At 40.5% G+C, this 27,411-nt stretch overlaps 1 protein-coding gene across 2 annotated transcripts in view; it reads left to right on the top strand.

Moving 5' to 3' along the window:
* Positions 1 to 27,411, top strand: part of LOC110553991 (probable G-protein coupled receptor 141) — a 57,696-nt gene that overhangs the window by 8,994 nt on the left and 21,291 nt on the right. Inside the window, exon 2 of one of the 2 annotated variants that reach the window (XM_060372505.1) lies at positions 17,129 to 17,196. The exons of the other annotated variant lie outside the window; for it this stretch is intronic. The gene's annotated coding sequence lies outside the window, so the exon portion shown is untranslated. The remainder of the gene's footprint in view (positions 1 to 17,128; positions 17,197 to 27,411) is intronic. 2 annotated transcript variants of the gene reach the window in all.

The raw sequence follows: 27,411 nt of genomic DNA, 5'->3' as shown, positions 1-27,411 counted from the left end.
ATGATCCCTGAACACTGCAAGGGGGTGGTGAGATATATATGCTTCAATCAGAGCTAAGCGTGCTCCATTCTCTTATTTTCTGTACATTGGCAGGTTGTGGGTACCTATATTATTATCATCTACTGAAAATAAAAGCTTCTCTAATGGGGGTTGAGGCATTCATTAATATATGGGTATAGAAGAAGTCATTTAGGCATCAGTTTAATACTATGGAGTTTAATACATTTAGTAGAATAATAGAAACTGGTCCTTCTCTAGGAACTGTGACCCCTGTATAGCCATAGGTTCTTGGCCTGATGGGTATGGGTTTTATCATTTGGAATGGGACTTAAATCCAATCAGAAAGTCATTGCTTACTCCCACAATGCTTACCACTAATGCACTGGTGGGCATATATACACTTCTATAGCAGTAGGTTTCCATATTGCTTTTCTTGAAAAGCCTTTAATGTTACTCATCCCTGTCATCTTCCCTCTTCAACCCTGCTTTCCCTTCTCCCACCCCAATTTATCCCTTCTTGTTACATAGTTATTTTTTTTCTTTTATAGATTTATCTTTATTTTGTATGCATTGGTGTTTGCCTGCAAGTATGTCTGTGTGAGGGTGCCAGATCCCTTGGAACTGGAGTTACAGACAGTTGTGAGCTGCCATATAGGTGCTGGGAATTGAACCCAGGTCCCCTGGAAGAGCAGCTAGTGCTTTTTACTCCTGAGCCATTTCTCCACCCCCCCCCATTACCTTTTAACCTTCTATACCAGTGCATTCTATTTTCTCTCCCTTGAAAGCACCTAACCTGCAGGGATCCATGTGATCTTCAGTGGCAGCAGAGAAATGACCCATAGAGGGCAAGAAGGCAGTTTGGCACAATGTGACTTAATAGCCAGTGTTGTTTCAAACTTCGGAAGTCTGACCCTGATGGGCTACTTTTAGGTTTATTTAAATACAGAATAATTTGGTAAAAACTATTGAAATGATTAACTCAATCTCACATGTACAATAAAGCATGCTTAAATCTATTTGAGGAACAAAGTAAGCAAAATATAGAGCAGATGTGACTACACCGAAACTCTTTGTAAAGCACACTTGATATACTTCAGGTATAGATTGACTGAAAAAAAAAGTTTACAAGAATGGTCTGGAGGAGGGTCTTCATCCACACAGATTGTGTAAAGGTCACCAGGCTAGAAAACAACAGAAACGACAGAAAGAAGAAAAAATGTGGGATATTTTCTTTCTATGTCTGAGTTACTTCACTAGGGATGACTGTTTTTTTTTTTTTTCTTTACCCACTTACTTGCAAATTTTATAATTTCAATTTTCTTAACAGCTGGGTAATATTCCGGTGTGTTAATGTATCATGTTTTCATTGCATGCTCATCAGTTTCTGGATATCTAGGCTGTTTCCATTTCCTGGATATTGTGACTAAAGTATCAATGACCATGAATGGGCAAGTATCTTTATAATAGAATACAGGATCATTTGGGGACATGCCCAAGCTTGGTATAGATGGAGCATGTAACTCCATTTCCAGCTGTTTGAGGCATGTTCACACTGATTCCCATGGCCTTCTTGCCTCATCTTTGCCTCTCATCTGAAGTGGCACAATGCTTGGAAAACATTTAAATGAGTATGAATTCACCAGCAGCTCAAGTAGTGCCCAAAGCAGAATTCAACAAGGCAGCAGCTGGCAGCTGGAAACACTGTTAGGAAAAGTCACTAGCCCTTGGCATTTACTTTATGTAGATGAAGGACTGTGAGACTTTTTGGGAGGATTAAGGCATAGCCTGATGTGAGACACAGTAAGAACTCAATAAATAGTCTCTTTTGTGCTAGATCCTGAGCACATCAGCTCTTTGTTTATAGGCTCCTTTAAATAAGGCATCACAGGGTCTCAGCTGCAAGACTGCCCAACCCCACCATGTCTGTCTCACCTGTGCTTAAGTTGAGGAGACATATGCTGCACAGTCCAGGGAGATGTCCACTCAGCTCTGAGGAGCTCATGCTATGCCCAGGTTCTCAGTCCAAAGAACTTCCTGTTAGACTGTCCTGTTCCGTAACTGTGGAACACTCATTGGATATGTGTATGTGTATCGTTGCGATTTATAGCCGAGTGCTACACAACGATATGGAATTAATCTAAACAAACTCCTAGTCCCGCAACGTATACATTACATTAGGATGTATGCCCATTCCTGCGAGTTTCCTGAACGTACAGGCTCCAGCAGGCACACTATTTCTGTCTGCACTTTGGGAGCTCAGGGAGATGGTAATGTAGTCCAGTGTGAATGTGGGACTAAAGGAGAGGATGCAAATACCTGTGTGGGAAGGTGGGTGTTTACGAATGTTTGGCCAAATGCTTGTTTCCTTTTTTTACATTTTCTTGAAGCTTTTGTCAAAACTCCCCTGACCTATCTGGGAAAATAAGTTTTTCCTACCAATGACCCTACTTTTCCCAAGATAGCACTTTTCACAGTTGGCTTAGGGCCTCTTTAGTAATAATGAGAATATGAACATACAGATCTCCCTATTTCTTTGTTTCTTACTTGTCAGTTATAGGTTTTAATGATTTTTCTTATAAACATTTTGATTTTTGGCACTTATTATAGAAAACTGGCTTAGATTTCTTCATGTATGTACAGCTCAACATTTTTGCTTTATTTAGATTTTCTTTCTTATATGATTTTCTTTCTTTCTTAGATACGTCCTCTATGTTTTTCTTTAGTGAAAGTTCATTTCAATTTTTGTTTGCATAAAAAGCCATTATTTTGCTCACATTCCTCAGTGACAGTCCTACCAGTCCACCTTTGTAGGTGATGGTCTTCTTCCCTTGATATTAGAATAATAGCTTGTCCATCACCTGGCTTCCATCAAGAATTCTCATGCCTCTGGTTTTCATTCTATCAATTTGTCTTTGCTAATGGGCTGTCTTTGTGGTCAACATCTCCATTTCCTTTCAATTCCAGGGTTCACTATTCCTTGTCTGAATATGATTTCTTTGTTTGTTTCTTTCTTCAAATTCTACTTAAAAAATTTAACCTTTATCAAATTGAATGATTGGTGCTTTTCTTTAATTCGGGAGAGTTTTCAGCCGTCATCTCTCTAAAAAGCGTTATTTACTTTATTCTCACTATTGCTTATTCTGGGACAAATTTAACATCCATGGGACTTCTGTTTAATGATTTCCGTTTTCTTTCGAGGACCACAGGGCAGTTGCTAGGAAACAGAACTGAAGCCCAGTTTTTTGGGCTGGGAATTTGGCTGTATCTCTTTCTTCGTAGCTGTGTGAATTTGGGTGAGTTCCTTAGTCCTGTTCCTTAGTGTACTCAACTCTCAAACTGCTGAAGATGCACTGAACTTCATGGTATACCCATGACTTCAGAGCGGCTGCAGCATGCTAAAGACTATGCATAGTATATTTGTTCCAATGTTTCTTTCTGTGCTACATCCTGAAGAAGTTTTATATTTTACTGCATATATTTCACCATTTTTTATTCTCTGTATTTTATATTTCCCCTGAGATTCTAGTTTAACTACTATACTTTTTATTTTCAAAAGTAAACTTTTAAAAAAGTAACTTCTGTTTTTTTTTAAAGAAGCCTAAGCAAATGATTTTTCCAAAGACTATGCATCTTAAAATTGCTTTAGATATGCTTTTTTATTGTTTCATATATTCTAATAGACTTAGAACTTTCCTCCCAAATGCCTCAGGCCAGATACTTAGAGCCCCTTGGCCAACTCAGAATAAGGTTTCATCATGGTTTTTTGATGGCACCCGGATAAACCAGGGTCTTTTTTCTTAAATGTGAGATTTCAGGTGGAATTGTTTAGAGAGAATTTATTTCTCTTCCCCTGAAAACAAAAACCAGAGCAAGAAGGTGTGCTGCCTTCCAGAAGAGAGGGATGTTCTCTAAGCTTCTTTCCTCTCCTGAGTAAGCTTGGTGCAGATGAATACAGGTTGCTCTAATATTGTCCTAGACCCTAGTTTTGTATGCTGTTCTCTCTGTGTACTGGCCTGACAGTCTTACCAAACTACATTTCTGGATCCCCCACCCACATGAAGGCATTCTGCCTCTGTCACATTCACCCATGGGTTTTAAAAGCATTTTTTTTTTTAGAATCATGGTTGCAGCTAGAGCAAGTGAGCTTCCCTAGTATGCACAAAGTGCAGGGTTCAATGTCAGCAATGTACTTCCAAAACAGAGGGGAGAAAGCTTTAAAAAATGATACTTAGACACTTAAGACACTTTGTACAGTTAACAGAGGACCGTCCAATAATGTCCATGAATGGGTCAACATTTTGTTATCGGTGACAAACTTGCTTTCAATGCTTTTAAAGTAAAGAATACATGTGTGTAGTTGAATGTAACCTTGCTATTACTTAGCTCCTTCTCCAAAGGGACTGAGAGCTTTTATTTCCATACCTCATACAGACAGTTTAAAAATATTAAAGATGGAACCTGATGTCAAGGCTCTGAATAGAATGAATGATCATTACTTGCTACTTTGAAACTGTTCCAGTTACACAGAAACATAGCAGAGTTTAGGGACAGGATAAGTCCCAAAGTACTTTTTCATAGACAGAGTCATGCATATCCACAAGTTCTATAGTCTTCAGCTCAACCAACCATTACAAATTGAAATCATTCAGAAAAAAAAAAAACAACTTTGTGCTGAATATGTGTTTACAAGTTTTCCTTGTGATTGCTCCCTAAGCAAGATTGCAATTGTTTGCAAAGAACTTGTATAAAGGCACACAAGTGACGTAGAGATCACTACAGTTATATGAGTATGCTACCACTGGGAAAAGACCAAAAAACTCAATCCAATATATTGATTTATTAATTAGCTGCTAACAGTGTACAAACCTTTGCATATTAGTGGCAAATAAGAACTTGAAGATTTTGGTCTAGTGACTTGCTGGTCACACTTGGCAGAGCCTCTGGCAAAGTGGTATTCAAGTGGAGAGGGGGAAATGTCACCTAAATCAAACCGATTATATATCTGAATGCCAAGGTTCCTGTTTTTTGCACTATTGCCCCCTATAAGCAGGGAACACGTGGATTTTATGGTATTATAGATCATAGTGACTGACAATAGATGATGAGGCTGGACATGGACAAAGGAATAGGAGACACAGATTCCTATGTGAATGACTGTCCAGCTGCTCCTTCCTTTCAAAAACAACCACTCACCCACCTGCCTGCCCCCACTTCTTTCTCCTACTCCTCCTCTTTCCCTTTCTCCCATGCCTCCTTAATTCATTTCTCCTCTTCTTCCCTTTACTCATCTTCTGTTTAAGAGTCTAGTGTAGATCCGTGTGGACTGAGCTCAGCCGTGGATGGAAGTTCTCAGAATCAGAATAACCTCAGACAGGAGCCTATGGAAAAAAAAAAAAAAACTGCCTTCAAGGCTGCCAGATGCACGTGAACCTCCCAGAGCCCCCCCCATGCTGTGACATTAAATGCTTATTGCTTGCCAGGAGACTCTTAAACATTTGTAAATTTGGTCATGAGAGCTAGGACATGCACATATTCACTACGTCACAAGGTAGATGTTTTCATATGATCTTATAGATGAGGAAACTCGAGGCACAGGGAAGTCAAATTGATATCCAGATTGAATTCTAAGCCTACCACTGTATTCTGTTTTTTTTTAAAGTATAACTTTCTATGTCTCTAATTTTGACATCATAATTTATAAAGATTGTTGACATACTAAGCTACTGAAATAGGCAAGATGCAAATCATAGCACCTTCCATCTCATTCTCACCAGCAACTAACATTTATAGGATGTCTGATCCCAGTGTTTGTTTTAGGTATATTCTCTGCATGCATTTCTAAAGCACATAAAAGAATATTTTTAAGACCAATGAAGCAGTATGATCACCTGAACTTAATAATGCTGGGTATGATAAATATGGGCATGCCATGTCAGTTTCTCAAGATAGTTCAGCTAGCAAATGAAAGCAGCAAAACTTCACAATTAAGTCTATAATCACATATCATGGTAGAAACTTCCTTTTCTTGGTAACAGGGGACAGCAGGGTTCAAAGGAAGACAAAGATTGGGAGCAATTGAGCAGAGAGGAGAACTCAGTTGATGATGAAATAGTGCTTGGAATGAAAAAAAAAAAGCTATAATTAGAAGGATCCTGAGTCTAGTAACCACAGTGAGATTGCTGCACAGAACTCAATTACTTTTTGTCTAACAATATCACCAACTGTCTCTGAAAGCAAAGTGAGTTCTCTGGCCCTGGAAGCTTCTGGCTATGAGAAAAATCTTCCAAAACGAAGAGAACTTTGGAGTATGCATGACCTCTAAGCTAGCAGTGAGCTCTAAGGTGCTTTGGCTGCTGATATTAGCTCAATGGAACTACCACAGCAGACCAGCAGATTTAGAAGTCTAATTTTGTAAGAGCTTGAACTGAAGCATAATGAGGATAGATGCTGAACCCAGGAAAAGAACTAATTTAGTTACTGAATGCGAGTCCCAAATCTAGACTCTGGTGCTACAGTCATTAAATACAAAACAAGCAAGCAAGCAAACAAACAAACCAATAAACCAAAAACTTGTTTCTTCATAATATCCTTGGAGAAAAAGCAGGTCCAGAGAAGCCCCTGTTGTAATTAAGGAGAGTGACTTTTTAACTCAATCTTATGCTTAAAATACACGTTCCTTCCTTTTTTTCGCAAGTCCTAGCAAGGAGGCAGCAGAGAGTAGCCGAACCCAAACCAACCTGGTAACACCTGGGACAGTAAGCACTGGGCTGTGTGTGAAGTAGATGCTCTCCACCTACAATCGGAAATTATCTGAGTTGCTCCTGGAAAAAGACAGAGCAGTTCAGAGTACTATGTGTGGGGAAAAAGCAGGAGCATCTGTAGGGTGCTAACTCCATAATACAGGGTCCGTCCCTTGCAGAAGCATTGGGGGTGGCCAGAATTGGCAATGCGGGAAGATGTGAAAGCTAAAAGGCCTTGCTTAAGGAACATATTCAAATATGTCATAATAACGACTCTTTTCTTTTTTTATTGATTAATTTTGTTATTGAGAATTTGACACTTGCTTGTAAGGTATTCTGATGATTCTTCCACTGTGTTCTCTTATCTTGCTCCTATTTCTATCAGCTTCTCTTCACCTGTACCCATTCTCTTCCTAGAATTGAAATCTTTTGTTTTGTTTTATGACCCATTGGATTTAACCAGTGCTATCTGGGTGACATTTAGGTTAGAACTATACATTGATTTATGATGGAGTCATTAGTGGAAATACAGCTGAAGACAACGAATGATTCCCACACTACAAATCTATTAGTAGCAAATAGTTCAGCAGTGATAAGTGGATGCCTGAGGCCACCCTGTATCCTTGATGTGCTGTTGATGGGCTCCTTCTTGTACAGACTCAGTGCAGGCATCTACAACTGCTGTGAGCTGGTGGTTGTGGTGGCTGTGTCTTACCCAGAAGATGACATTTCTCAGCCTTTGTCATTATCTTCTAGCTTTTTCATTCTTTCCTCTCCCTCTTCTGCAATAAATATTCTCCAATTTTTAGTGGAAATAGTACAAATGTCTTGTTTAGGGCTAACACACTAACAGAACCATCAATGTTCTCTGCATCTTTTACAACAATGAGTCTTAGCATTCACCACTTTTTCCCTGAGAGGCTTCTTTGATTAAGTCTGAAAGTATTTTTTAAAATAATGATCTCTCTCTCTCTCTCTCTCTCTCTCTCTCTCTCTCTCTCTCTCTCTGTCTCTGTCTCTCTCTCTTCCTAGCTATTTATTTTGTATACAATGTTCTACCTGCTTGTATTCCTGCACTCCAGAAGAGGGCATGAGATCTCATTATTGACAGTTATGAGCCACCATGTGGTTGCTGCGAATTGAACTCAGGACCTCTGGAAGAGAAGCCAGTGCTCTTAACCTCTGAGTCATCTCTCCAGCCCCTGAAAGTAGTATTTGCGTATTGATATTAGCATAAATATTTATAAGGCAGCTTGGCATCATGCCAATTTAGCTGAGAATGAGTTTTCAGTTCCCTGCTAGGGTCTAGAATCCCTTCCATCATGGAATTTTGGCCATGTTTATAGTAGCAGCCACGGGTTCCCTTCTGTAGAGATGATATCCTATCCAATCCGCAATAGTGCTGCTGTTGAATAAGTGGGTGAATCTTGCCAGGCAGGTCAGTCTCATAGAGTGTAGAATCCATGGCTGATGCCTTCCTCTCGCAGCAGACTGTATAGCACATTCAAGGACTATGAAAGCTGGCTGACAGGGAGGACGCTTCCAGCTCGGTTTTGACTTGATGTCTCTCCACCAAGCACACGGGATATGGGTCCTTCAGCAATAGGTACTCATCATCTAATTTATCTTTGAAATTTTCTTAAGTTGAAGAGCTTATTAAACTACACTTAAGCAGATCCAAGAAAATCTATATATGGATACAAATTCCATACTATATTCAAGAATGTTGTTTTTCAAATGACACCAAAGCTATTACCATTAATGAAGAAATTCAGGAAAGTTTTGTATGGTTGAGAACTATTGCATTACTAGCTTAAAAACACATGTCTTCCATATTTCTCAAGAGCCTCTTACATTTTATGTATATTTTTTGTAACATCATTTAAAGGAAACTAGCCTATATAGGTGAAACATTATTTACATAGTATTTACATGTGTTCTTGTATATAGCATACAGATTTTTTCCCCTGAATACTAGTTTTCCATTTTATAGTTACTGGAATTACTCTATTCCAAATTAACAATTATTGCACTTGATATGTGCCGCCTAATAGACTTCTAGAAACATAGCATCAATTTCAATTCTATCAAGTCATATATTTTTATCTTTGCCAACACTGAAGATTATCACAGTATTTAATTCACTGATGGCTTAGGTGGGAGATAATTAGTACTTTTATTTTTACTCACTTGAAAACCACTGATGGCAAAATGAATTAAGCTTGTCAGTACAATTCATCAAAAACAGAAAGAGCAGTCTACACTAGATGATCTTCTCTGAGTGCAAAGATCATACAACCTCATATCATTAGTGCCAAACTAAGTATGTGAATACAAGAGCCTGAAGAGTCATGTGGCCTTAACTCTTAACTATGTCTGTTGCTTGTCAGTTTCCCTGTTCATCCACTTCCAGTATTTTTTAAAATATATTTTTTCATTAATTAATTAATTAATTAACTTTATATCTGGATCAAAGCTTCCTCTCCCTCCTCTCCTCCCAGATTCTCACTCCCCTCCCCTCTTCCTCCCTTTCTCCTCAAAAAGAAGAGGCTTCTCATGGAGATTAGCCTGCTTTGGCATATCAACTTGCAGTAGGATTAGGTACATTTTCTATTGAGGCTAGACAAGGGATCCTAGTTAGGGAAAACGGATCCAAGGGCAGGCAGCAGAGTCACAGACAGTGCTGACTCTAGGTATTAGAGGACTCATGTGAAAATCATCCCGCACATCTGTTACCTACGTGTAGGGGACCTAGGTCTGTCCTATGCAAGCATTTTGGTTGGTGGTTCTGTTTCTGTGAGCTCCCATGTGCCCAGGTTAGTTGATTCTGTAGGTTTTCTTGTGGTGCCCTTGACCTCTCTGGCTGCTTCAATTCTTTGTTCCCCAATTCCACAAGATTTCCTGAGCTCCACCCAATGTTTGGTTTTGTGGGTGGGTTGTAGTCCGAATCCCTTCCCTGGAAGTCCTGCCTGGTTACAGGAGGTGGCCATTTCAGGTTCCATGTCCCCTGTTGTTAGGAGTCTTAGGTTCCCGGGTTTCCCTTGTCCTAGCTTTCTAGCTTGTCCCAGAGCTTCCCCTCACCCCAACAATCTCCATTCTCTTTTCCTGTTCTCTCTCCATCAGTCCTTCCCACACTGCCTACCCCTTCTTCCACCCAGTTTCCTCACTCCATCTATCTTCAATGTCTGCTTTACTTCCTCTTCTATGTAATCATCAACCACCCTTCCTTGGGCCCTCCTTGTTACTTAGCTTCTTTAGCTCTGTGGATTGTGCCCTAGTTATCCTGTACTTTACAGCTAATATCTACTTTGAGTATTTTTAATTGAGGGAACAGTCAGAGAATGCCTGCTGGGTGCCCCATGCAGGCACTAACCATCCTCCCACATTTGTTTCACCACATGGGGCCTCTGTTCCCCAAGCCTTTTCTGCAGATGGTAAAGCAAAAAGGTTCCAAGCAGAGAAAGTAACATGCTTGTTGACCTATTGGAAGCTCCATGTAATGGTTCTCTTGGTGGTATTCCGTGTTTCAGAAAAGAAAAGGGAAGTTTATCTTTCTTCATTTCATCAACGTAGACTTCTGTGCTTTGTTTTTGACCTGTTTTCTGTCTCTATTTTCCTGTTTTCAGAACACTAATCTGAAAGTGCTATCATGAGGTGGTTTTGTCGCTGCTTTACTCACTGTTCTCTTTGCAGTGTGCTAAGTAAACTTGTTTTCTTTCTAAAATGATATGATCACAGAAAAATTGGAACCTACAGACTAGGAATAACTAGGAACACTGTGCAGCTCTTGTCCAGGTTTACTCAGCTGTAAGGGTGACTTTCTAAGACACTCTGGTTGGATTTGCCCTGTCTCCTCTCTAGCCCTCATAACCACTTCATTGTGGAGGAAACTCCAGAAAACCAGAGATTATCATTTTATATCAATATACAGGGCAAATCCAACCAGAGTGTCTGTTTGTGTTTAAAATGGTGCCTAAAATAATTGTTTAAAAATCATCAAGTAGCTACTGTTCAGAATTTCTCAATAATCTCATTCTCCCATTTGTTTCTTAAGTAAGGGTGCAAATAAATTCTATCTATTATAGCAGATTTTTTGTTTACATATACTATTTTTAAGGCATGGTTTTAACTCTGCCTCCCCCAGCAGGCATCTGTGTATTTCTATATGTGTGTGGTGCATCTGAGTAGTTGCATTGGGGTTTGCATTTGTGCTTGCCGGTGTGTGGATGCGTGCACACACGTGCATGTGAAAGCCTGAGGTTGATGCTGATGTGTGTACCTGCATCTATCACTCTCTACCTCGTCCACTGAGAGAGGATCTCTCACTGAAACAGAAGCTCTCATAGTCTACTAGTCTGGGCAGCAGCTTGATCTCCATCTCCTAGGATTGCACGGGAACTGCCCTATTCACTTGGCCTTTAAGCGGTTCTAAGATCTGTATTTTCTTCTCCAGGAGGTTATTAGACCTCCACATGTCTTAGTCAAATACTCAGTGCCATTATTGCAATTAATATCATGTTCTAGGTAGTGTGATAGTGGAGGTAGTACACACTTGCTTTGGATCCATAAGCCTTTCTTTATTTCGGAGACACTATGAGTTAGAGAAAAACATGCAAAGTAAGAGACTATGTTATTTAGTGCAAATGTATAGAAAAATATGGAGTCAGAAATGCCTCTTGAGCTTACCTGGGTTGATCACTTTACTTTGTAGGCAGATTCACCAAGGTAAAAACATGTGTGGCATCAGGTGATGGTAGATTGTGTTTCTCAGATTTCAATACAGCTAGGATTCATCTGAAGGACTTGTTACTGTGCTAATGGCGGGGTTGTAGTGACACTCTCGGTGTCAATGCCTTGACTCAGGGCAGTGATCTACATGTTACCTAGTGAGCAAGAATAATGAGCATCTTCTTGCCTCCACTCCTTCTGAAGTACTGCTGGACCATTTTGAGTAACCTGAGAGTAGATGCTGAAGCCCTGGAATCAGGAAGCCAGGATCTGCGGTTGAGTCAGGGCTTGTCTGCCTAATACGGTGTAAAGAAGGACTCAGATGCCTGGATTAATCTATTTAAGAGCCTTCATTAAAAAAAAAAATCACAGATTCAGTCTTTTTAAGGTAGCTCCTCTTAGAAAGTCAAGCCAAGAAGAAAAGTCCTATCTGTCTAATGCAATTTCTAAAGTATTATTCTTGGCTAAGTTAGCTTCATGAGTCTCCTGGCTTTAGCCAACCTCTCTGTTAAATCCTATTGTCTGCTTAGACTTTGAAGTTTCCGGAAGCTTATTAACATTCCCTGGGAACCATTTCCTTCATATTTCCCCTGTTATTTATTTTGCAGTAAAATCTATAGTCCAAATGAGCAGGTTTTAGAGAAAAAAAAAAAAACCCTCTGCCCTAGAGAAGTCCCAAGGCAAAGAGCCTAAGGAGCTGAGGAGCCAAGACACCACTGGACTTTTAGACACAAGTAAATAAAGAAGAAAGAATAAAGAAGATTGTTTTCTTGCCTATTGTCCCCCTGAGTACAATGCCTTAATTTTATATGCCTGGACTTCCCTCATAGGTTATCTACGCTTTTGTAGAAAAAAAAAAGATTCAAAGATTAGGGATCAGTGCTTAAGGGACTTTGGAGGTGTATGCCTGGAAAATAGGTTGTGTAGATACAACAAAGCATAGAAACAATATGAGGACCGCCTGTGCATATTTAAAATTGCTTTCAATGTTGTCCACCAAAACTAGACTGAAATTTACTACCTGCCTCACTGGTGTCTGTATCTCTAAGTTTTATTATTCTATTTATTATTTATTATTTTATTATTAGTGTATCACATTACAACTCAGTGTTTTTAAGTACACCTGATGTTTGAAAGAAGGCAGGGTGTTTCCTCTTCCTTAGACAATAATTTCAAATAGGGTTCACAACGTTCTGCTCCATTAGGTACTGACAGAGAATGCTACGCCCTATGTCATTAGAAGACTTGGCATCTCAAGGGGTGATGATTTGTCTTTAGAGATCAATGCTTTGGCTGGGTTTCAGCCGCTAGCTCTGACACTGTGGGATGGCTCTGCAGACCATGGTGGAGCCTGCTCTCATGACTGATGTGTGCTGACGCCACACTCTGTGGAAAGTATATAAACATCCACTTCTGAGGCAAAGTTGGGAACTGACACACTCTTTTCATGTATTCATGTATTCAACAAGACAAGTCATCCAGCCTAGCGCAAAGTCAGGGGGCCACAAACACACCCTGTCCTGCAGGCAAGGGAGCCATGGGGGCACATGTACTAGTGACGGACTGTGTATAGAGGGCAGTATAAAGAATTGGGCCAACGACATCCTTAACACAAGTACACAAATATCTGTGGTATTCATCAAGTAAGTTCAATGTTGTTATATACAAGAAAATTCAGATAAAGGACCACTGCATTAATTTGTGGAAGTTTTATTTATGATAAGTGTGAAACTAATTTTGTCAGTATGTTCATATTTATTGGGTCTTCTTCAAATTTCTTTTATTCTTTTGCTATCAAGATTCTTCTAATTCTCTGTGTTTTTCTTGGCTCCAAAAATGTGCTTGTCCGTATTAAACTTTATTAGCCAAGCAAACGAGTCTGACTTTGTATCAGCAATTGTGCAATCTCTTACAATACATGCTGTCTTCCACATGGCTACCTAGGCGTCTCCATTTCACTCTTCAAAATTCTTGTGAGCTAACTATTACATGAAGGAAACCTCACTTCACTCGTTGAGTATTCTAATTATTGCTAGTAGTTATTAGGATCCTCCCTATGCTTGAAACAGAGTTCATACATATCTGTGTTGTAAACTTTATGGGTCACAACAATCTTGTGATATTGATGGCATGATCTTTTATATTAAGTTGTACCAGGAGAGCAACTGAGGGATCAGGATTTAAACATGGGTGGGGTGTTCTTTTTGCAAAAATCATTTCTTCTTCTTCTTCTTCTTCTTCTTCTTCTTCTTCTTCTTCTTCTTCTTCTTCTTCTTCTCCTTCTTCCTCTCTGCATGTTTCTGTCTCAGTGATTTCCCCACCCTATGTGTATACTTTGGCTTTTAGGTTTTCTGAGATACATAGTGGAATGGATCTTATGTTAATAGTTTGGTGGCAAATGTAAGTGGGATCCTGTTTTACAGTCTTGGGAAACTGTGGGCATGACAAAGCTTGTATCATTACTCTTTAGAGAGCCGAAAGGCCTGATAGTTTGAGATAAAAAATAACTTTTAGAAAGTCATTATGTTTCAAGCCCGAGACATAGGCTCATTATAGTTTCCTACCATGTTATTTAAATTATTGTATTTCATCATGGCAGTTGGTGAAATAGTGGCACAAATACTAGGGGACCAACCAACCACTTCTTTTTATTGGTTTGAGACCCACTTTTTAGGATAATACCCATACCTAATATTGTTAATAAGAATAAGATGCTGAGACTAGATAAGTCACGAGCCCTAAGGGACAACTTCTTACTATTATTCTGCTAAATTAACATGGCAATACAATAATCCTAATAGTATGTTATTACACTATAGAGCAGTACATTATTCAGTTTTCATCAGAAAAGTTTCCCTTTTTTTTTTTTGTAGAAGACAGTAATTAGCACCCAGATGTACAACTGAACAATGTAATCATGGTAGTTGATAGTGTGATGCTCTCTCCAGTTTTATTAGTGGAACTAATCATTTCACTTGGACTCTGAGTTCTACATTTTCCTCTAGGTTTTCAGAACTTGTAAATAATAGGTGTGGCTATTTCCACAGTTTGAACAGAAAAATGAAGCAGTAGAGGAGAAGTACTAGGCAGTCTTAGTTTGGGTTTCATTGCTGTGAGAAGACACCGTGCCCAAAGTACCTCTTATAAAGGAAAACATTTGATTGGGGCTGGCTTTTAGTTTCAGAGGTTTATTCCATTGTCATGGAGAGAAGCATGGCAGCATGCAGGCAGACATGATGCCCGAGGAGCTGAGAGTTCTACCTCTTGATCCACTGGCAGCAGGAGACTGGATTCCACACTGAGTGTAACCTGTTTAAGAGACCTCACTTCCCTGCTGACACACTTCCTCCAACAAGACCACACCTACTGCAACAAGGCCACACTTCCTAATAGTGCAAATTCTTATAGGCCAAGCATTCAAACACAGGATTCTTTGGAGCTATATCTGTTCAAAACACCATACCCAGAGTGTATTACTAGGTTCCAGAATGTCAGTTTACAAGAGGGATTTTAAATAACTTGGTTCTCTTCATCACTAGCTGCCACTAGCTACACACAAATTTTTGTCTTTTCCGCCATTTTTATGTTTGTGTATTGTATGGCTATGTATATATGCCTGCTTCTGTGTATGTGTAGGGTGCATGTGCACACGAAGGCCGAAGGTTAATGTCAGAAATCATCTGAAATACATGTTGTTCACTGAGGCAGGATCCTCCATCAAACCCAGAGCTTATTGATAACTAGACAACTTGTTCTGAGATTTCGTGTCTCTGCTTTCTAGGCTGGAATTACAGGCGGGCTATTCTATACCTACCTGAAATTATTCAGTCTTCTGAGCATTTAAACTTGGGGCCTCAGGCTTGTGTGACAAACACTTTAATTGCTGAGCAATCTACCCAGACCATCCACAACTTAAAAAAAAAAAAAAAATGAAAGCGTAATCTTAACAGCATTCAATTTAACTTACATTTATTAAAGTAACCTTGAAGAAAGGAGTTTATGTTATGCTCATTTTTCATTTTGAAGACATGGTCTAAGAAATCAAACCTCTTTTGCTACGTGCTGTTTTGATCTGCCCCTTGTGTAGCAAGTCCCATTACACCATGCTGTGTTGCTTCAGGGTGCGCAAATGGGTTGCAAGCTCTTATGTTTTTGGCACTGGCTTCCCATTAATCTGTATCTGAAGCATTAGGCATTTCAGAATACTCAGGGAGCCTTCATTTGTGTTAGTTTTATCCTCATTAAAGCTGGAAGATATTTTTACTGAATTTAAAAATGCATTACTATAAGATTTTCCTTTAAAAGCTAAGGCCTCAGGATGTGGAAATGAAGATAGGACAAGTGCTGGTTTGTGGAGTGACCATCCAGTTGTGCTGGTCTTTTCTGCAATGTACCACATTGCAGATAGAGACACCACAGCAATTTTACTGAAGTTATCAGGGTCAGAAATCTGATTTAACTTTCTTTTATGCTGTAATCAGACTTTGACAGATTCAAATCTTAGTAGGGGATTTTTCATCCTCTTTTATTTCACATTAAAACTCAGTTGTTTTGGTAGATACCAGGAGGCATTAGCACCCTGAGGTGAGGGTTAGCTTCACATGCTGAACTTTACTGAGACAGTGGTATGACTGCAGCATCTCTGGACCCCCGAACAAACACATCCCACTATTCAAAACAGGAGAGTTTGCCATTGTCCAGGGTCCTGAAAAAGAGTCATGAAAATGTACTCTGATTGCTCATCTTAGGTCACATGTCTGTGATGGGTTGATGTTAAAGATGAGATGAGAATGAAGACACAGTGTTTGAGTTATCATAGAACATATTCAGAACCCACCATGGGAGCTGAGACATGAAGTCATTTTCTCCACATAGCATAAATATTGGAGTGGAAACAGGATTTGAGGAGTCAGGAATTGAGTCTGGGGTGACCGACACAAGAAGACTGTTCACACTGTCATTCCCTCAGTGAAAAACTGGACAGCAGACTTGCTAAGAGAGGTGATGGAAACAGAAGCAAATTACAGTTCCTGTCCCGGGAGTCTACTCTTCATTGTGGAGGGAGACGGCAGTTAATAATAGCTCTAGTCAAAACACAAAATGGTGTGCTAGAGTAAATGTGGTGCTGTTGGGAGCTAGGGTAGTTACTTACTGGAAGGAGTAATGGATGAGCTCCAGAGATGCTGAACATGAGAAGCTAGGAGGAATGTTTTCAGCCCTGTCCAGTAAGTTGTTTAGAGAGATGGGACACAGTAAAGAATAAACCTTATTAGGTAACAAAAGGAACAGAGAGATGAGATGACTAAGTAATGTCCAGGGCCCTGGCAGAAAATACAGGGCTCTGAAGGCAAAAACAAACAAACAAACAAACAAACATCACCGCTTATCACCATTTCATTCAGGTCCACTTCTCCCTAGAGAGATTTTTTAAAAAAATGAGGAATGTGTAGCCAACAGTATCATTTCTCACTCGCTGACAGTGGTGACTTCTGTGGTCTTGATTGCATTAGCCCTGTTTGCTCAGGAAGCTAGTACCTTGCAATGAATATTCAGTGTATATGGTTTCCTCTCAGAAATTTTTATTTTAAAGTGAAGTTTTTGATGTACACACTTATTTCTGTTTTTTTTTTAAGTTTTTAACTCAAATTCTTTGTTTCCAGTGACTGAAGAGAGAACTATCATTTATACCATAGAGATAAAGCACCCGCTGAGGAATCCTCAGAGTACTGTGAGTACTAAGTAGGCACCAGCTCTAGATAAGATACATGAGACGCTCCCTAGCCAGTGAGCTTCAATTTTCTATCACAGATAAATTATTTTTAAAAAGGCTGTGTCCAAAAGCAAGGACAAAACTGATGTCCTATAGCCTTGTTCTTTATGAATATCTGAATTAAGGTTCAAGTGCATGTAATTTCTTATATATGCACTGCAAGGATGGAACAGTAGAAGATATAGATGAGGCATTGCGAGAAGAACAAAAAGTTGACGTCAAATGCACCGAAGAGAAAGCTCTGTTTTTGTGTACTCTGAGGTATATAGCCTAAAACTGAACTAAAAAGACAACCGGATATACACTTCTTACTGGCAGTTAGGGCTGTTGAGAGCATATCTGAAAAATGAGAGCTAAGTTGTCAAAGTCTACAGAGGCTAAAGTTTTGCTGCATGATGCTTTTCACATCATAACAGAGAAGAACATCTAACCATTCCCAAACATTTCAGGGCTGGCATTTGTCCTTTGCAGCTAATTTTGTTCTATGTACTGACACTTCTCTGTGTTCTTTTTCTCACCCCTTCTCTGTTATCCCAATCCTATCTAGTCCTCAGCTCTATTTAAGTACAGTTTACGTTGTGTTGTTCTCTCCCCACTGGGCTTATTGTTCCACCTGTGCTTTCATGGGACAGTCCCCACCCCCCATTTTCACTCATAACCTTTGTCTTCATCATTGACTTGCTTGAGGAATTTGGCTGCATTTTACCTTGAGTCTTTAACCTATTGCCAGGAAATTAATCTTTGACATTACCACAAAACACCTGACAAAGGTAAAAAAAAAAAAAAGAAAATACACCCTTAAGAAAGAAGGGTGTATTTTGATTCATAGTTTGGGGCACTTATGTTATGTTAGGGAAGGCTTGACAATGACCGTAAGGCAACTGATCACATTCACAGTCAGGAAAAAGAGTAAGGAACACACATGGTCAGTTTGCTTTCTCCTTTGTATTTCACCTGGAAACCCAGACTGTGGGATGGTGTCATACAAAGTCAAGGTGGGTCTTTCCATTGCAGTTATCCTGCTCTAGGCATCCCTCATAGAAGCACCCAGATCTCTTGGTGATCCTTGATCTTGTCATATTAACTATCACAGAATAGTTATGTTATTTGAGTTTAAGGAGTCCAGTGTGGACTAAGAAATGGAACAAAATCGAACTGTAAAACCTAGGTCTCTGTCAACACGTAGAACCCCAGGACTGACCATCTTGTTGGCTGATAGACCAGCAGTGCATTTTCTTTTTTCTTTTAAATTTGTATTTGTTTTTATCTCATTCAATACATCTTGACCACAACTTTCCCTCCCTCCACTCCTAGCCTACCTACGTCTCCTGTCCCCTAGATACACTCTTTTCACATCTCTCCAGAAAAGAGAAGGCCTCTCAGTGACATCAAGATACAATAAGACCAGACAAAACCCTCACATCAAGGCTGGGTGAGGCAACTTGGAGAAAAAGTGTCCCAAGAGGAAGCCAAAGAGTCAGAGACACCCCTACTTCCTCTGTCATGAGTCCCACAAAAACACCAACCAACAATCATAACATAGCAAGAAGGACCTAGTACAGACCCATGAAGGCTCTGTGATTGCTTCAGTTTCTGTGAGCCCCCATGAGCCTTGCTTACCTTGTTCTATGGGCTGTATTCTCCTGCTGTGCTCTACCCTTCTGGCTCCCACAATTCCTTTTCCTCCTATTCTTTCTTGAGCTTTAAAGAGAGGGACCTGATAGAGACCTCCAACCTGTGCTCTATCTTCACCCAGTGTTTGGCTGTGGGTCTCTGCATCTGCTCTCATCAGGTGCCATAAGTAGCCTCTTTGGTGGTGACTGGACTAGGCACTGATTTCTAAATAAAGCAGGACATCATAGGAATCATTTCATTGATTTTATTTTTGGCAGTGATGTTTGGTTCTATCCTAGGGTTCTAAGCTATGCAGCCTTTGGTTCCTGGTCACTCAGGCAATGTCACTCATGGGGGCTCCCTTTGGAAGTGTGGACCTCAAATTAGACTAGTCATTGGTGCTACTCCCATAAGTTGTGAGCCACCATTGCCCCAGCACATCCTGTAGGCAAGGGAGAGTAAGTTGAGGGTGTTGTGCTTGGGTTGGTGACCCAGTCCTACTGCTGAAAATCTTGCCTGGTTATAGAAGATGGCTGGTTCAGGTTCCGCATCCTCCATTACTAGAAGTCCTTACTAGGGTCTCTTTCGTATATTCTAGGGAATTTTCCCCTATACCAGGCTTCCACACTGCCTTCTAAATGCCCACCAATTGCAGTTGCTTCTTCCTACTATCTCTTTTTCATTCCTCCCTCCACATTGGATCCCTCCTAGTCCCATGCCTACCCACCCCCAGTTCATCTGTAAAATCTATTTTATTTTCCCTTCACAGGGAGATCCATCATCCCTCCCACCCCCTGAACTCTCCTTGTTACTTAGCCTCTCCTAACGTATCTGGTGCATTCAGTGTATCTGGTTTTATGTTTGGGTCTTTAATGCACGTGGACTTGAGTTTTGTGCAGGGTGATAGGTATGGATCCACTTGCATTCATTCACATGAAGACATCCAGTTAGAGCAGCACCATTTGTTAAAAATGGTTTTTTGTTTGTTTGTTTTGTTTTCCATTGTGTATTTCTGGCTTCTTTATAAGAAATTACGTGTCCATAGGTGTGTGAATTTATGTCTGTGTTTTTGATTCGATGCCACTGATGAACATGTCTGTTTTTATGCCAATACCATGAAGTTTTTATTACTATCGCTCTGTAGTACAGCTTTAATTCAGGGATAATGATACCTCGGGAAGTTCATTTATTGTATAGGATTGTTTTAGCATCCTAGGTTGTTTATATTTCCATATGAAGTTGAATGTTGTCCTTTCAAGGTCTGTAAAGAATTGTGTTTGAATTTTGATTGTGTTGAATCTGTACATTGCTTTTGATAGGATGGACATTTTTTTTTTTCTGTGTTAATTCTACTGATCCATGAGCATGGAAGATCTTCCCATCTTCTGGTATTTCTTCAAATCCTTAATGTATTTTCTATACATAAATTTTCCAAAGAAAGTCTTAGTTGAGGTCTGGATGACTGTTTCTTCTTTCTTTACCCAGCATTGGTAGTCAGTTCTTTCCTCTGCTCACTCTAACTTCTCTAAAATAAATCTTGCCCCATTTCACAATAGAAAAAATAGGTTTTAACTTCTTGTAGAGATGACCTAAAATTTCTAGCATCTAGAGTCTCTTCTTCAAAAAGTTATCCTTTGCTGCAACTTCTGTGAATCATGAGTCAGTGTTCCAAGAAGGGCCTAAATGTTCAATCTTAGAGAATTCAGAGGTCACCACCACCATGCTGAGAGTTACAGCACAAGAATAGCTGGAACCAAACCAGATAAAAAACAACCTGAAGATTAGATAGGAGACTGGGGTAATTTACAGCTCAACACTCCTCATTCAGGAGGACTTTTGTAGGAAAAATTTTTCTACCACATGTAGAATGAGATAGGAAATAAACTTTTGGAGAAAAAAAAATGAGGTGAGGGGATAGGAAAGAAAGTGGAGCTCAAATTTTATAAAAGCTCTTTTAGGTGTAACTCAAAAATGAGGTAAGGATGGAGTTCAGCAGGATATGCAGCAGAGCCAGGCTGGAACATGAATCTGAGGGGAGGCTTTTGTGGGGGTCATTTTTCAGTGAGGAACAGCTACTTACTGCTAGAGCTGTGCAGTATGAGAAGGGAGTGTGGAGTGAAGGGAGTTGGATGGGCTTCAGGGAGGCTTTGGCCATCGAAGGATCTGATGAAAGAACACAGAGCTAGTCAGAAAGCAGTCAGGGGAAAGGCATATGTTACAACTAAAGCCAGGTACTTCAAGAAGAGGGCCACAGTAGCTACGCTTATGGGCATGGCTGGACACAGGAAAGTGATTACAGATGCCATCTTAGATGCCCCTTGACGATTAGGTATGCACTGTCTTGAGCACAAACATCTGGGGCAGGGCCAAGCCCTCAGAAATTCTCAGCATGATTTCCCATTTCAAAGGTGAAAGAAAGACAGGGCTCAGGAAAGTTAAAAGAAATTTTAGAAGAGCTTGGGATTCTTTCAGGGACAAGTTAAATTTTGGTAATTAAGTTCTGAATACAGTGTTTCTTTCCTGACATTGCAATCTGCAAAAGATGAACTCCCCCCCTCAGCATTTATCCATCTTAGAGGACACTGAGTGGTTCCACTGAAATGATTTCTCTAGGTCTTTTGATAGTATGCAAAGGAATTACCTTCAAGTATCCTAGCTACTGGTCACAGAGATAGAAACAGTGCCAAGGAAAGCCAGGGAGTAGTTGGTTCTCTAGAATTCTCAGCTCAGGAGAGCACTGTGGAACAGTGGAAGTCTGTGATGCTGTCACCATGATATGGTACAAAGACCCCAACCAATGTTGATAGTTAGCTGAGAGAATAAAGAAAACCTGTTAATTTTAATGACCTTGCAACTCCTCTTTCAACATTTCGGTGACAAAATCCTTGGGAGCCTTATAACTAATGTATATACAATCTTCATGTAGTGCTAGGATTGGGAGAGGGGCTCACAATCTGGAACCCTAGAGAACAGCAATCGTAGCACACATGCTCAGTATTGACGAGAAAGGAGGGCCCCAGAAGCACTTGGGACGAAGGTGGAATGCAGTGCAGTTCACAGAGATGCTGGATATTTTGTGGGTCACTGAAGCGGGGCCCTGGTGTTCTGGCTTAGGGGATAGATCAAGTTCACTTTGAAATTATTGTACTTTCTAATCATATATATTAATTCATTCTCCAAATGAGACAAACATTGTTCTTTTAATAAATAGGCTCTGCACTTCTTTTTATTTTATTTTATTTTATTTCATTTTATTTTAAACTGCAAGCTTTCTTTGCTGAGCATATAATGAGTACTGTAGAGAAAAAGCTAAAATTCAGTCTTAATCTGATATAACCATTCAGGGAAGCCAACACATTCGCATATTCCGGACGATGCCTTATTTCTGCGGTCTCTTGCTGCTGTTGACACTCCCTTGCTTTGAGGCCAGGGTGGTAGCTGAACTACTTGGCAGATTATATTCACTATCATGATGGAAATCAGTGATTTCTCTGGGGCTTTGCTTGGGTCGAAAGGAGAGCTAAGCAAGCAGGAGGGGCCTGCACAACTGCTGGGGGGAGGTCTCCCTTACAGGCTGATTAGCTTACAGTACTGCAAGTTAATGCACAGCTCACAGGGTGATGACAGCACTTCTCTCAAAGCTTCGTCTTCTGTGTTTCAGAAACATGCTTACACGAACAGCAAGCAAAGATTGTTCGATTACTGAAGATATCTGGGCATAAAGTAACTTAAGTTGACTCACTAGGAAAGGTTTATATTAGAAAAGTAGGAAGAAACTTTTGACCTTAAGTAATATTTGACGTGTTTCAAGGTAAAACAGTTTGGTACTATAAATCCATATTCATAAATATTTCCCCATCATGTGGCTAACTCCTTTGTTATACATCACCTAGAAATGACGTAAAATATAAACAAAACTTAATTTACAAAACACTTGTCATGATTATTTATGATGACTGTCACAAACATGCCACCATCGAAGACTCAGCACTTTTGATACATCGCTGTTGAAAACAGAATCACTGTAGTTCAGAACTAACACATAATAAGAAATACGCTGAAGTGCTTAAGATGTCTGCTAAATGAAATTTTCCTCACTTTCTCTCAGTTGATTTTCTAACAGTAAGATAAAAGCACAAAAACATGGAGGGGGAAAAAAGGAAACAGAATTTTGTCGTGGCTAGGCGGAAGTTAACCTAAGGTCAGGAGAGAAGAGCAGGTAGATAGTAACACAAATTATGTTATGGTGCAGAATGAAAGAAAGTCTACCATGATGCTATAGATGAAGCAGGCTTAGAGTGAGGCTCATGGATGAGCGCATGCAAGCAGCCATCATTACTGATTTCTGGTTCTTGCTAAAGATGTCTTGGTCATCAAGTTGCTACCATCACTGACTGCAGCAGCTTATCTCATCCTTGAAGATACACTCTGTGACCCTACCGTATGGCTCAATCTGCAGGCAGTGCTGGATGTTCTGGCTTCAGAGCTTTTTCTTTTAAGCCTAGTGCTTATCAATCTCTGTGGCTATAACTTCTGCATTTGGAGTGTGACAGCAAAATCAGCCTACTTCTTCCTTCTTCACAGTCCTAGACACAAAATGTTTTCAATTTTTCATAGATTTTTAGCAAACTTCTATGATACCTTTTCTATCTTTAGGTCAATAGTTGTCATCTTTTTAACCAAAGAAAACACATTACAGATGCTCTCTGGCTTATTGTGATTGCCAGCTAGGGCTTTGTGGCTGTTATTAGGTAAGACAAAAGTTATGAGAACAGAAGCACCATGATACCACAGCAGTGGATCTAACAACTAGTGGCTTCTCCGTGAGTATAGGAGAGTAGTGTCATGGCTTGGACACACTGAATAAAGGGATAAATTGTGTCCCAGGAGGGAAGGAGAAGATGACAAACAGATTTCATGGCACAGAATAGTAGGGAAGTAAAATCATGATTCTTTTTTAATAGACTGTGGATTGAAACTTTGGAAAGTGAAACCATGAAGATGGGGCAATTTTCGACTGGGTCAAGTTATGTAGGTCAAACTCCCTTCCCTTTTCTGCAACATGTGCTTTCTTCTCTCTCCTTCTGCTTCTCTGTTTGTGGCATTAGAAGGCTCACCAGTAAAGGCAGTAAGAAGACTGGACATCTCTGCATACTCAGGAATAATTTTAGGTCCAGCACCTCACAGGCTTTTTTTTAAAATTTTATTTACTTTTATTTTATGCTCATTCATGTTTTGCCTGCACGTATGCCTATGTGTGAGTGTCAGCTCTTGGAGTTACAGACAGTTGTGAGATGCCATATGGGTGCTGGTATATGGCTCAATGGTAAAGGGCACTGACTGCTCTTCCAGAGGATTTGGGTTCACAGATTAATTTTTTTGAGAGAAAATCACAATCCCTGGATAGGCTAAGTTTTTTGATGCAAAAGGACGGGGGAACATCTGTGAGGATCATAGTGCACAAGGCATCTTAATGAGGAGACCCAAGCCTCTGTGAGTTCTCCCAGGGAAGGGGGAGAGCTGGGCCGTTGTTCCCGCTTGTGGGGAAGCAGGGGAGAGCAGGGTGGCTCTTGCCTTGTACAAACACAAAACCCATGGCTTTCAAACTCATGGAGCTTTACCTCACTTCCACTTCCTTTCTAGGCAACCAGAAGGTGTCTTCACACTGGTAAAACAACAACTAAAACAGCACACTTTACCCCTCAGGTAACAGAGGTAATAGTTTGAACCAAAATTCATCTCTCTCTACCTTCAATAGAAAAATTTAAATTTATACATGTATGTAATTCATTCTGGTTACATTCATTTCCCGACCATCATTTACACACACACACACACACACACACACACACACACACACACACATACACACACACACACAGTCCAGCCCTTCCATGCTCCATCAAGTCCCCAAAGTCCCCATTCCCTTTTCACATTTTTCTGTTGTTTAGAATTGTTTTTTTGCTTATGGAAGTTTCAGGTCTCATTTCACTGGAAGCCGTTCAAGAAGAGATTTCTCTTTATAGCCATTGATTTTGTAGATCCAGGTGATTACCTTCAGGATACAGAGGAAAATGACCACCAGAGAGTGAAAATATAAAAACTGTGTGGGAAGGGGGAGGGGATTTTGTATATGCTACTTCTGTATGTGATTTCCTCAAATGGATTTCTCTAGATTGATCCGTTGTTGCTGTGGTTCACTTAGTCTTTTTTCTTTTTTAGATAGCACTGGGTTATGGATCTTGTTTTAAGGTAGACTAAGGTGATCCTTAATATACCATCTGTCACTCCAGAGTTTTCCTCTGTACATGTTGGATAATTGCTGCTGATTTTACAAAAGAGATTAAGGTGACTGCTCTCATTCCTTTCCAACAAATATTGGCATCTGGATGTGATTCTTGGGCTGGGCAAAGGTGGAGGACTAGCTTCCTCACAGAAGGCCTTTCTGTGCCTGCAACCTGGGCTCCAGAACCATGCATGTTGGTCACTAGTGCTCCAGAGGAAGGGTGGGCTTAAGGCAGGCCATTGTCACTACCACGGGGATTTTTGCTCTGGAATAGAACAGAGATCTGAGATCAGCCGTTGAGTGGCTGCCTCTCTTCTGAAGATCCTTGTGTTGGTCTCAGTACCTTCTGCAGTTTAACCCATTTTTCAACACAAGGATCTCCAGTTTCACAGAACACTGTTTCTGCCTTCTTTGTTCTCTGGTCTTACTACTGTGTTCCTCTTTTCCTGGAGATGAAGTAGGGTAAGGCTGAGTGGAGAAAGGCAAGGGAGAACAGAAGCTGAACTGAGAAGTGCTATGCAGAAAAGGACTGGGTGGGGCCGAATCCCAGCGGTTGAATGGTCAAAAAGCAGATTCCAAGGACACAGCAGGAGAAGAGAATCCAGGGGTGAATTAAGAACAAAGGGGAATGAAAGATAGATCACAGAGACTGGGACAAGTCCCAGGGCTCTCTGCTACTGAGGTCACAGCCATTGATAGCTTTAATGAGGGCAGCTGTGAATCATCACTCCCCTAGTCTGCCCCACCGCATTCTTCTTGGGTTCCCTTGGCCACTCCGTAGAGAGACGCATCCCAGGCCTCCCTATGTTAAGCATACACTCCACCACTGCATCAGCTCCAACCATCTGTTCTCCTTTCTCACCACCAAGCCAAAGTTCAGGTTAGCCACAGTGTCCCTACCCTTTTACTTTTATTTCTTTATTTAAAGTCTTTAAAAAATATATTCTTTTCTCATACAACTCGTCCTGCCTGCAATTTCCTCTCCTCCACTCCTCCCAGCACCCCCCCTCCGCGAACCCCCAATCTACTTTCTTCGTTTTCCCTTGAGAAAAGAGCGGGCCTCCCAGGGATACCAACCCAACATGGCATGCCAAGTTACGATATGACTAGGCACAAACTCTCATATCAGGGCTGGGTGAGGCAACCCAGGAGGAGGAAAAGGGTTCCAAGAGTAGGCAAAAGAGTCAGAGACACCGCATCCCCACTGTCAAGAGCCCCATAAGAACACTAAGCTATACTACTGTAACATATTTGCAGAGGATCTGGTACAGACTCACGCAGGCTCGGTGATTGCCACTTCAGTCTTTGTGAGCTCCTATGAGCCCAGCTTCACTGATTCTGTGGGCCATGTTTTTCTGGTGCCCTCTATCCTTCTGCCTTTTTTTTCTTTTTTTTAATATTTATTAATTACACTTTATTCACTTTGTATTCCTCCATAAACCCCTCCCTCCTCCCCTCTCAATCCCACCTTCCCTCCCCCTTCTCCACGCATGCCCCTCCCCAAGTCCACTGATAGGGGAAGTCTTCCTCTCCTTCCTTCTGCTCTTAGTCTATCAGATCATATCAGGAATGGCTGCATTGTCTTCCTCTATGGCCTGGTAAGGCTACTCCCCTCTCAGGGGGAGGTGATCAAAGAGCAGGCCAATCAGATTATGTCAGAGGCAGTCCCTCTTCCCATTACTATGGAACCCATTTGGATACTGAACTGCATGGGCTACATCTGTGCAGGGGTTCTAGGTTATCTTCATGCATGGTACTTGGTTGGAGTATGAGTCTCTGGAAAGACCCCTGTGCTCAGATTTTTTGGTTCTGTTGCTCTCCTTGTGGAGTTCCTGTCCTCTCCAGATCTTAATATTTCCCACTTGTTTCATAAGATTCCACGCACTCTGCCCAACAGTTGGCCATAAGTCTCAGCATCTGCTTTGATAGTCTGCAGGGCAGAGCCTTTCAGAGGTCCTCTGTGGCAGGCTCTTAACTTGTTTCCTGTTTTCTTCTTCTTATGATGTCGATCCTCTTTGCCTTTCGGGATGGGGATTGAGCATTATAGCCAGCTTTTTTAAAGTAATGCTTTTATGGGCTGATTCACCAAGTATATGATTTATCATTTTAAAATTCAATTATTTTTTTCTGTATTACACCATTCTAGGAATAATTTCTCTCTCTCTCTCTGTCTAAAAAAAAAAAAAAGAGCAAACAAATTGCATATCATTTACACTGACCAGGATTTCCAGGATTTCAGGATTTCTGGCTTGTTAAGGTTTTGGCTGTAATTT

The sequence above is a fragment of the Meriones unguiculatus genome, chromosome 19, assembly GCF_030254825.1.
Source record: "Meriones unguiculatus strain TT.TT164.6M chromosome 19, Bangor_MerUng_6.1, whole genome shotgun sequence".
Taxonomy (NCBI): domain Eukaryota; kingdom Metazoa; phylum Chordata; class Mammalia; order Rodentia; family Muridae; genus Meriones; species Meriones unguiculatus.
Note: the sequence above shows the minus strand (reverse complement) of the source record. Positions and strands in the feature narration are given on the sequence as shown.